General features: G+C 45.6%; 1 long non-coding RNA gene across 1 annotated transcript in view; it reads right to left on the bottom strand.

Moving 5' to 3' along the window:
• The window catches only part of LOC102381818, a 16,654-nt gene extending 11,657 nt beyond the window's left edge, over positions 1-4,997 (bottom strand). The window contains exon 1 of the long non-coding RNA XR_324389.1: positions 4,857-4,997. This is a non-coding gene — a long non-coding RNA (uncharacterized LOC102381818). The remainder of the gene's footprint in view (positions 1-4,856) is intronic.
• Between the last annotated feature and the right edge of the window lie 7,427 nt (positions 4,998-12,424).

The following is a 12,424-nucleotide window of genomic DNA, read 5'->3' as shown; positions in this document are numbered from 1 at the left end:
GTCATCTAAAACCAGCCCTCTTCCCTGCCTATGCAGGGGGTCGGACTCGATGATCTATTGAGGTCCCTTCCGACCCATAACATCTATGAATTAGGGATGGGTGCTCACCCTAGTCTCTGCCCACACCCTAGCAGCTGGTTCACATAAAGGATAACATTTTCCAAAACATTTTTCAAGGACATATTGCTACTGCTATTCATATCCAAGGGTGAAAGAATAATTCAGTCCCAATGCCCATCCCGTGTCCTTGGCATTTAAAAAAAAAAGGTTATAAAAGAAGAGGAAGAGGTTATAAAAGTGATTTAGTTGTATTTAAGTAAATACCCTAGAGCCAAAGTTCTCACCGAAGGCAATATGATCCCAAGACCCTAAGTCACCTAGTAATTTCTATGATAAACCCATCCCAGATCAGCTATGGTGGTCTTGGATTCTGTAGTGTGGTCATGTCTCCACTGGAAATTAAACTCTGATCACTAAACTCATTTCACCCATGTCACCAAACATGCATGTCTAACTAAGCCTGTTTTGGGTTCACTGATTAGGTATTCTGACTGTCTGAAGACATAGTTTAAAATAAATTCACATTTTCACTTATGGGAGGCAGTGCATATCAGGAGGAAGCCTGTCCCTACTGCTTATGGCATAATTTTGTTGTTGCTTTGGGAAATTATGTAAAATAGAAGTTTATTGAATACACTGTGGTATGAATACATTTATTTTTTTAAATAGCTATATTTTATTTTCACTTGTGCCTGGGCTTCACCTAATACCTCCCATGAACAGCTGTGAGCACAAAGAATAGGAAAAGCACTCCTTCTAGCACGCTCTGGAACCAAGCAGGCAGTGACAAAGAAAAAAGTTTAGCTCATTTTTGTTCAAAAATAGCATTTAAAAAGGAGCACCACAAATATTGTTGAACACAAGGTAAAAGGCAAAAGGAAAACAGCTTCCTAAGAGCTATGTTCCTAATTCTATGTTTAGACAGCTAAGAAAGTGGTTACAGTTTGAAAAACTGAGCACCCAACAGCTCCAATTTACTTCTGTGGATGCTGTTGCCTGTTCAACACCAGTGAAAGTATGCCAAATTAGATAGTTTAATTTCATGTGAAGGGCAAGGATTTTTATGGACCAACTGCATGACTGGGATAGACTTAGACAAGCTTTTAAATGTTATGCATTGCATTCAAAAGCTTGCCTAAATCTATTCCAATTGTGCAGTTGGACCAATAAAAGATACCACCCACAAAAATCCTTGCTTCTCACATATTTCTTGGACCATCATAGCTACATCAGTCAAACAGTATCTTAACTTTAGGTATTCCGTTACTGGAAATCTTCATCTGGGTAGCTAAATCCTGTATGTTGACATTTTAATTTTTACCAAGGTAAGTAAAATGAATACTAATGTGCTTACGTACCATTCCTAGGCCTGTTTAGGAGCAAATTTTTTAAAATGCAGATTTCTAATGGGAAGACTGGCTGGCCCCTGTCTAAATCTGTGCCATACCCAGTTGTTTCTTTCTAGCCTCACAGAGGCTCAGGCACCCACAGGAATTAACATCACCACCACCACCACCCACCCTGCCACCAAATTCTATAGTAGGCCTGTGTGAATAGGGAACTATTCTATTTGGGTTCAGATTCAGCCAATTCAGATGCCAGCAATTCTATTCAGAGCTCCAAATCAGTTTCCTGCTTTGATTTGGCCGAATTGGCTCCAAAACTTCGGAGCTGATTTGGAGATTTGGTCATAGGGTATAATGGGTAATCAATGAAATATCTATAACTTTGTTGTTTTTTGTCTGATTTGGATGAAACTTGCAGTGGTGGTAGCTGCTGCTGAGAGCATGAAGTTAAGCAAGCTTCAAGGAGATAGGTCCAGGGGTTTCTGAGAAACTGAACCCTAAATTCTTGAAAGCAAAACTCATGTCACGTGTAAGTGTTACACCACAGTGGGGTGAAAACTTCAGGGGTGGTGGCCCCTGGTGAGGCCACAAAGCCTGCCAAGTTTCAAGGAGATAGGTGGAGGGGTTTGGGGGAAACCGCACCTCAAGCTGTGGACAAGCAAAACTCGTGCCATGGGTGACACTGTGTGTGTTAAGGCGCAGCAGGGTGAAAGCTGCAGGCCTGCTAGCCCCTGCTGAGGCCACAAAGCCTGCCAGCTGTCAAGGAGATTGGTGCAGGGGTTCTGGATTCTGGTACCCTGCACCTCTAGCTGCTGACAGCCAAAACTCATGTCACGGGTGCTTGTGCAACTGTGTCTGTCTTGGAGCATGGGGGAGTGAGGAAGAAAAAAAAAAAACAAAACAAAAAACAAAACACAAACCTACTGCAGGCCTGGATGCTAAGCCCTGCTGTGGCCACAATGCCTGCCAGCTGTTAAGGAGATAGGCACAGGGGGGTTCTGGGGCCCTGCACCCCTAGCTGCTGACAGACAAAATTCATGACATGGGTGCTTGTGCAACTGACTGTCTCCGTCATGGGGCAGTTGATTGTCTGTATTATTTCCTCTCCTTAGTCTGTGGTTTTGTAGGTGTTAGTCCTTGTTTGTTAACTTGTTACATTAGCTAGCTACTGTATATTGAGCTGGTCCATGAGTGAATCATGATCGATTGGTAACACAGTAGCTTAGCATCTGGGCCTGCAGTAGCTGCAACCCCCCCTCCCCCAACACAGACAGCTGTACAAGCACCCATGTCACGAGTTTTGCCTGTCAGCAGCTAGAGGTGCAGGGCCTCAGAACCCAGAAGCCCCTGCTCCTATCTCCTTGACAGCTAGCAGGCTTCATGGCTGTATCAGGGGCTAGCATGCTTGCAGCTTTCACCCTGCTGCACCTTAGTACACACAGTGTCACCCATGTCACAAGTTTTGCTTGTCCGCAGCTTGAGGTGCAGCTTCCCCCAAACCCCTGCACCTATCTCCTTGAAACTTGGCAGGCTTTGTGGCCTCACCAGGGGCTACTATCCTTGCAGTTTTCACCCTGATATGGCTTAACACGCATACATGACGTGAGTTTTGCTTTCAAGAATTTGGGGTGCAGTTTCCCCTCAAACTCCTGCACTTATCTCCTTGAAACTTAGCATGCATTGTGCTCTTAGCAGAGGCTACCACTGCTGCTGGTTTCATCTGAATAAGCCAAAAGACAACAAAGTTATAGATATTTAATTGATTCCCCATTATACCCTACGGCCTAATCTCCAAATCTTTTCTGAATCAATCCAGAAGCTCCAAATCAATTCGGAAAGCCTAAAGCTTCCTGAAATTCAATTCAGATTAATAGATTCAGCCTCCAAATCATCTCCAAATCTGAATCATGATCCAAAGCTTTGCACAGCCCTATTCTATAGTACACAGCCCGATTGAGGACTCATTTTGGCAGGAATGGAATGATTGACTCAGGCTCCAATGATGGTTAATACCACAAGTTTGACACCTCTGCTTTACATCATTATGCTGAAGCAGAGCCCCTATGTTCATGCAGGTAAAGGCACAATGGGATAGAATATACAATCCATGGAATAGGACCTAATATGCAATCCACACCCTATGCCACATGTGCCTGACAGAAGGCATGATTACAGGATCATGCATTAGATCTCATCATGTTTTATTCCTGGGGCAGGTGGGGAGCCTGATCTCAGGTTCTTCCTGTACTGGCAAGAAGCAAGCTCCTGCAGCTGGGAGCCCCCTCAGCTGAGAGGCTTCTAGTGCTGAGGGTGCCCCATGCACCTCTGAAGCTAGGAGACACAGCTGCTGCAGTCTTCTAGTCCTGGGGGTGCACTAAACCCTCAGGGATGGGAGATTGCAGCTACACCCCACAGCTGCTGGGACCCAGCTGGGACCTGGCACCTGGAGGTGGACTGCCAGGATCCAGCATCTTTAGCTGTGGGATGCTGCCAGGACCAAGAGTCAGCAGCTACTGTGGCCGAGAGTCCTGTCAGTTGTGGGACTCCCAGCCCTGGCAAGGCATGGTGCACCACTGCAGCTATGAGCCTGATCACCTGACAGGGCCCCCAGCCACAAGCGAGACCCTGCTATGCCTGTGTAACAGGTTACCTTCCCCAGCTCCATCTTCCCTGTTATCGATGCCCTACATGGGGTGCCCTTGGAGATCCCTTTAAGGTTTCTTGTGTCCCACTCTCTAGTCTCCTACCACATCTTGATGGAAAATTGTTATACTGATGTTCTTGTAAGCGGGAGATAGGTGCAGGAGTTTCAGGGAAACTATTATATTTCATATGTTGGGGTCTTCCACCTCCATGGGCCTTGACCCCTGTCTTCCTCTAGCTAGGCCTCCCCATCTAAACCCACCAAACAGGGTTTGACTCTGAACCTCTAGCCCTTTTCCTTGTCTTGATGCTCATGGCCCTCCTTTCTGCTCCAATCCCAATCCAATGCCCAGCCTCCCTGGCCCAGAGGCTCAGCCCCACAGCCAGAGGGCTGCAAGTTCAAGGCTGGTGAATGGACCCGAACCCACACCTTCCTAGTCCACAAAAAAACCCAAACCTGTACCTCAGGGGCACCAGACCACCCTGGCCTTTTGGGATTGCGCACTCTGGTGCCGGGGTCTGGACCCCCCCCAAAATCCTGCACCCACACTGGAGCCAGGGCCTATGTACCCCAAATATTGTGCCTTCTCTGGGGCCAGGGTCAGTCCACTCCAGATCCTATGTCCACATGGGTGCCAGGCCCCCACGTTGTAGTGGGGTCCCAATGAGGCCTCCTCCTCCCTACTAACCTCACCCAAACTGCCAGTGTTATTAAAAAACAAACAAACCATAAACAGCCTGTCCATGGGCTATAACCACCACCAAAAAAATATGATCAAAGAAGGCAGCACAACAGCTTATATTTACTCAGGGGTCATGCTTCTGCTCCCCATCGTTGGTTCCCATCCTTCCTCTGGGGTTGCAGCTGCTTCTCTGAGTTCCTCAGTAGTTCCTTCAGCCTTTGGACCACTCACCCAGCCTCTCTGTGGAGCTTTCACACACACTCCTTTTCCCTTGGCTGCCAGGCTCCCAACTGCTGCCCACAAAGGGTTTTTATAGTCCTGGCCTGCCCCCTTCCAGTCACCTGACCAGCTGGCCTGGTTCAACTTTTAACCCCTACCTTACCAGCGAGCTGTGCCCAGAAAGTCCTGATCTTAAAGGGGTCAACCTATCTTCTGGTAACAGGGCTAGGGTTCCCTGTTACACACCCACCTCTCTTCTCTTTCATCTGGGGTCTTTCCTTCCCCTCTGAACACTTGACCTGCCTTCTGGTAACAGGGCCAGGGTTGCCTGTTACAACCTGCAAATTAAAGCTACATAGCAAACAGCTATTTTCAAGGTCTAACTTCATACCTAGTTGGAACTTTTTATTGTGGGATAAGTACTTTTTATATATAACTGGTTTCAAGGTAATTATGCAATTAACCACTTAATTGTGTGATACCTGTGTGGCAGAATGCCACCTCTGTTTCTCCCCAAAAACTCTGCTCTGTGACAATTTGGTTAGGATGGGCCCGGCAGAGGATACACACCTTACCCTATCTCTTTAGGTACCCTGAGCTGGATACATTCCTGAGAGAGGGGGGAAACCTGCTCCCCCTGCCTACATGACTGGTATCACATACCTGGGTGAGGGGCTTGCTCCCTGGGGAGCTAGGAACTGCCAGTCTGCCCAGCAACAAGAGATGTATTTCAAATTGGTTGGCTGACAGCCAACAGGTGTTGGCCTCCATTGGACCAGGTAAATGAGGTCACAAGGACTGCCCAGGAGGAGGGAGCAGCAACCATGAGGAAGACTCAGAGAGGGAGAAGAGCTGAACCATCTGAAACTTGCTCTCTCTCAAAACTCATGATCAAGGAACTGCCTGCCTCCAGAGGTAATCTCCACCTACCTCTGAATGATACTTGTGAGTAAGCAACCTGAGATCTAACTAGATATATAGCTTGCAGTAACTCAGATGCGTGATCAAAGGCTACCCAGCCACGGGAGTTTGCTCTATGGGATTTCTCTGATATTGCTCTACCCTATACCCTATTCTAACCCTACCCTTTGTAACCAATAAAGTTCTCCTTTGTACCTAGTGTGGGAGACTTATTGGGAGTGGGTCTAGATTATGCCTGGTTGTCCCCTTGGTTTGGCTGACTAAGGAAGACCACTACTTGTGCTTCTGACTGAGAGAAGAATCCCAAGTTCTTGAATTGAATCAAGTTCCCTCGAGGGCTTCTTGGCCTGTTTTTCTCAGGGCGCACAGAGCCAGAATCAAGTGCATCCCTGGGTGGTGGCAGTGGAACCCCCAGGCTAGCGGATGTGCTCCAAGAAGGGGGCTGGCCAGATGTGAGGCAGCCCCAGGGAGGCACTCAGAGCCTGGAAGGTGGTTGGGTGCAGTGAGGTGGGTGGCTCAATGCAGGAGCACCCCCTACTGGCCCACCACAGCCTGTAACATCACTTTCAACTCCATCATGATCTCAAGAAACCTTAGCGTGTTCATACAATAATAGAATTACAGACGGTTAGGGTTGGAAAGGACCCCAGGAAGTCATCTAGTCCAACCCGTTGCTCAATGAGGACTGTCTCCAATTAGATCATTCCAGCCATGGCTTTGTCAAGCCAGGCCTTTCTGCCACCTCCCTAGGTAACCCATTCCAGTGATTCATCAGCCTCCTAGTGAGAGTTTTTTGTAATATACAAACTAAACTTCCCTCACTGCAACTTGAGACCATTACTCCTTGTTCTGTCATCTGTCACCACTGAAAACAGCCTAGCACCATCCTCTTTGGAACCACCCTTCAGGTAGCTGAAAGCTCCTATTAAATCCCCTCTTAGTCTTCTCTTCTGCAGATTAAATAAGCACAGTTCCTTCAGCCTCTCCTCATAAGCCATAAGCCCCATCCTCCTAACCACTTTCATTGCCCTCTGCTGGACTCTCTCCAATTTGTCCAAACCCCTTCTGTAGTGGGGGACCCAAAACTGGACATAGTACTCCACATGTGACCTCAGCAGTGCAGAATAGAGAGAAATAATTACTTTGCTCAATCTGCTGGCAACAGTTCTACTAATGCAGCCCAGATGTTAACCTTCTCGGCAACAAGGGCACACTGTTGGCTAATATCCAGATTACTGTCCACTAGGCCTGTGCAAATAGGGAACTATTCAATTCGGATTCAGATTTGGCCAATTCAGATGCCAGAGATTTGATTCAGAGAGCTGAATCGTTTTTCCGATTTGATTCAGCCAAATTACTTTGGAAGATTCAGAGATTCGGCCATAGAGTATAATGGGGAATCAATTAAATATCTATAACGTTGTTGTCTTTTGGCTGATTTAGATGAAACTTGCAGAGATGGTAGCCAATGCTGAGAGCATGATATGTGCCAACTTTCAAGGTGATAGGTGCAAGCACCCATGACACGAGTTTTGCCTGTCAGCAGTCAGAGGCGCAGGGCCCCAGAGCCCAGAAGCCCCTGCACCTGTCTCCTTGATAGCTGGAAGACTTTGTGGCCTCAGCAGGGGCTATCAGGCCTGCAGTTTTCACCCTGCTGCGCCTTAACACACATAGTGTCACCCATGTCACGACTTTTGCTTTTCCACAGCTTGTGGTACAGTTTCCCCCAAATCCCTGCACCTATCTCCTTGAAAGCTGGCAGACTTTGTGGCCTCCATAGGGGCTACCATCCCTGCAGTTTTCACCCTGCTGTGCCTTAACACACACACAGTGTTACCCATGTCATGAGTTTTTCTTGTCAGCAGTTTGAGGTGCATTTTCCCAGAAACCCCTGTACCTACCTCCTTGAAGCCTGGAAGGCTTTGTGGCCTCAGCAAGAACTACCACCCCTGCAGTTTTCACCCCACTGTGACTTAACACATATACATGACATGAGTTTTTCCTTCAGGACTTTGAGGTGCAGTTTCCCAGAAATCTCTATACCCATCACCTTGAAACTTGGCAGACTTTATGCACTCAGCAAAGGCTACCAAACCTACAAGTTTCGTCTGAATCAGCCAAAATACAACAAAGTTATAGATATTTCATTGATTCCCCATTATACCCTATGGCCGAATTGCCGACTCTTTTCCGAATCGATTCAGAAAGCCTAAAGATACCAGCAACTTGATTCAGATTTGTAGATTCAGCCTCTAAATCATCTCTGAATCTGAATTGTGATCCAAAGCTTTGCACAGCCCTACTGTCCACTATAACCCCCAGGTCCTTTTCTGCAGAGCTGCTTCTTAGCCAGTTGGTCCCAAGCCTGTAGAAGTGCATGGGATTCTACCATCCTAAGTGCAAGACTTTCTACTTGTCCTTTTTGAACCTCAGATTTCTTTTGGACTAATACTCCAATTTGTCTAGGTCACTCTGAATTCTAGCCCCACACTCCAACTTATCTATTATTCCCCCCACCTCAGAGTCATCTGCAATCTTCCTGAGGGTCCATCCAATCTTTCAGATCATTAATGAAAATACTAAACAAAACCAGCTCCAGAACTGACCACTGGGGCACTCCACTTGATACCAGCTGCCAACTATACATTGAACCACTGATCAATACCCATTGAGCCTGATGATCCAGTCAGTTTTCTATCTTATAGTCCATTCATCCAACCTGTACTTCCTTAGCTTGCTTACAAGAATGCCGTGGCAGACCATATCAAAACCCTTGCTAAAGTCAGGATATACAATTTCCATTGCTTTCTCTGTATCCACAGAGCTACTCATCTCATTGTAGAAAGCAATCAGGTTGGTCAGGCATGACTTGCCTTTGGTGAATCCAGGCTAACTGTTCCTGATCACTTTTTTCTCCTCCAAGTACTTAGATTTCTTGAGGACCTAGGAATTTTCCAGGGACTGAGGTGAGACTGATTGGTCTGTAGCTCCCTGGATCCTCCTTTTTCCCTTTCTTAAAGATGGGTTCTATATTGCAGCTCTGCAATCACATCAACCAACTCTCTCAGCACTCTCAGGTGCATTGCATCCAGCCCCATGGACTTGTACATGTTCAGTTTTTCTAAATAGCCCCTAACCTTTTCTTTCACCACTGAGGGCTGCTCACCTTCTCCACAAACTGGGCTGCCCAGTGCAGTAATCTGGGAGCTGACCTTGCCCGTGAAGACCAAGGTAAAAAAAGCATAGAGTACTTCAGCCTTTTCCTCCTCATCTGTCACTAGGTTGCTTCCTCCATTCAGTAAGAAACCTACACTTTCCCTAACTTTCCTTTTGTTGCTAACATACCTGTAGAAAACCCCTCTTGTTACCCTTCACATCCTTTCCTAACTGCAACTCCAATTGCACATCAGCCTTACTGATTTCATCCCTGCATGCCCAAGCTATATTCTTATAGTCCTTCCTAATCATCTCTCCAAGCTTCAACTTCTTGGTAGCTTCATTTTTGTGTTTAAGATCACTGAAGAGTTCTCTGCTAAGCCAAGCTGGTTGCCTGCCATATTTGCTATTCTTCCTGCATATTGGGATGGTTTGTTCCTGTGCCCTCAGTAAGGTTTCTTTCAAATATAACCATCTCTCCTACTCCTTTCCCCCTCAGATGGACCTCCCAGGGCATTAGCAACATGTAGCGGGTGCATGTGCACTCCCTGAGTGTGAAGTTTCACCCTCTGTGAAAAGGTGCTGCCAACACTGCCGGCGGTGCCTGCAGCAGCTCTCCACTTACCGCTGCCATGATCCTACCACTGATAGCACTGCTGCCACCTGCAGGAGCTTGCCGTGCCTCCCCAGCTTCCAGGGGCATGTGGCATTCATGTCCTAGGGGATCCTGCCCATCAGTTCCCTAAGGGAGTCAAAGTCTGCTTTTCTGAAGTCCAGGGTCCTTACTCTGCTGTTCTCATTTCTTCCTTTTGTCAGGATCCTGTGGAAGAAGAGAAAAATGGAGTTGAATCTCCATTATGTGTAAGGGTGCAAATCATGTATTCAGCTTAGGCTATGGGGAAGTCAAAAGGACGTGACCCAATACCGCCAGACTAACACAGACTGGGACCATCCTGTCCTAGTCTAGTAAAAACAAAAACTTAGCACAAAAGTAACCACAAACCAGCTTGCTGAGTCAGCCCAAAATGGAAAGTGACCCCTGAGGTTACAAGTCAGAAGAAACCCCTAAAACTCTGCTGAAATAAGATAAAATAGAGACATACGCATTACTAACAAAGTCATGGCAAATGCTGATTGGTATATGTTGTTGCTATGCTTATGATGTCATATTTTCTATATGAACTCGCCTTACCTATGGTACAGAGTCAGACCTCTTCACAATTCTCCAGTTGCGTATGAGTCTGTCCAGAATGCATTCTCTAATAAACCAAGCTTCTGCTGACCTGACCTAAAGTTTGCTGCGTGTGTTTACCACAACAATCCTGAACTTGATCATCTCATAGTCACTGCTGCCCAACTTGCCATCTACTTCTACATCCCTCAGCAATTCTTCCCTGTTTCTGAGCAAGAGGTCAAGAAGACAATGACCCTTTGTTGGTCTCTCTAACACTCGCACAAGGAAGTCATCCCCGATGCTCTACAAAAACTCCTAGATTGCCTGTCCATGGCTGTATTGCTCTTCCAGAAGATTTCAGGGTGAGCGAAGTCCCCCATGAGAACCAGGGCCTGTGATCTGGAAATTTCCACTAGTTGTCTGAAGAAAGCCTCATCTCCCTCATCCTCCTGGTCTGGTGGTCTACAGCAGATACCCGTCATGATATCATCCTTGTTGCTGTTCCCTCTGACCTTAACCCAGGGACTGTCAACAGACCGATCTTCAGTTTTATACTGGAGTTCTAAGCAATCATACAGCTCTTTTACATACAGCTCAACTCCTCCTTCTCTTCTCTCCTACCTGTCCTTCCTGAATTACTTGTACCCATCCATGACAGTACTCCAGTCATGTTAACTCTGCTGTTTTAGTTCACTTATGGTACCTTCTGATTTTACTCCTAAGGGATAATAATGAAATCTGGTCTCCTAATTCAAGAGCAGCAAACTAGGTGCTATTTATTTTCCTTACTGATGCTATTCATTATTCTTAATTATTACCATTCTTCATTATTGGTATTAATTCTTAATCATTGGTATTCTTAATTATTCCAACTAGAGCCCACAACCCCTAATGAACATTAGGGGTTTTGTAGTTCTTTAGAAGTATTATATGAATATTCATATCACTGTATACCAATGTAAGGAAAAGTGTTGACTAATCTAATCCTAAGTATGGAGAGAGTATGAAATCAAAGAAGAGAGGAAACATGAGACAGTAGGAAAAATAGGGGCTTAAGAAAAAAAAACTTGTGTTCTCTAAGAATCCAAACAAGATACAGACCTTGATCTTCCTTTTCTGATGCAATGTATGGAATTAATATCACCACGACCATGGTAATATATTTAGCGCATTTTCAAAGCACTGTGTGGAGTTATAAATAGTGGAGCAGCACCTTTAATGAAGTATATGTGATTAAAATTAAATAAGAAAAGGCGAAGATATTGTTTTGTATTGGGTTACATTGGCAGTGGGTAGTTGTGCAATAGAATGTGATATCCACTATCAACCTTAACTCCATTGCGATGATGGTCCAGAGATCTAAAACAAATAAATACTTTTCATGAAATATCTGAATTTCTTCAAATCCTATCTAAAAACTGAGGCACAACCAGAAACATTGGATGTCTCACAACATTGTTCATATCCATTCAAGCAAATTGGCTTTTTAAAATTCCTAATGGTGACAGATTAATCACTAGTGATTTATTTATTGAGGCACCTGCTCCCACCTGCCCTCTTTCCTAGTATACAGTATGATATCATGTTTAACTCTGCAGCTAGGAAGCCAGCTGCTAGTTCATCTCTCTACTATTTTCCAGACACTAATTTTTCTGCTTGTTTTTATTCATGAGGATAAAGTCCTTTCTAATAGTGATGTCAGCCCAGACACTTCACTGAACTGAACTAAAAGATGACAACAAAATGTCATGTATAATTTAAAATTTGTATGGTGAAGGAATGGAAAGTAGGAGAGGTGTGGAAGACATATAGCCGCAGTATTAGATAAAAGAGAAATGAAAAATGCTAGCATTTTCCCCCTCAATCTCTAAAGTCTGGTGGCCAAATTCTGCCCCAATTTAAGCACATGCAACTCCCATTGTAATCACTTCATTTATTTTACACTCCATGTAATTTGTAGGGTTGTGCGAGGCTTCGGATCATGCTTCAGATCCAGGGCTGCTTCGGACGCTTCAGAATCCGAAGCAGCGTGCCCGGAGTGAAATGCTGGCTCATTCAGTCTGTCAAAAGTGGTTCTGAGCTTCCAAAGCACTTTGGAAAAGCTTCCAATGCTTCAGAAGCTGAAAGTGAAAGTTAGAAGAGGGAGGGAGAATGGGGGAGGGAGAGCGGGGGTGGGGGGGAGAAGACTGACGTGTAGGTGGCCAGTGCGAAGGATTTCTCTC

This window comes from Alligator sinensis, unplaced genomic scaffold (assembly GCF_000455745.1).
Source record: "Alligator sinensis unplaced genomic scaffold, ASM45574v1 scaffold842_1, whole genome shotgun sequence".
In the NCBI taxonomy this organism is placed as follows: Eukaryota; Metazoa; Chordata; order Crocodylia; family Alligatoridae; genus Alligator; species Alligator sinensis.
This window is presented reverse-complemented; position numbering and strand designations above follow the sequence as displayed.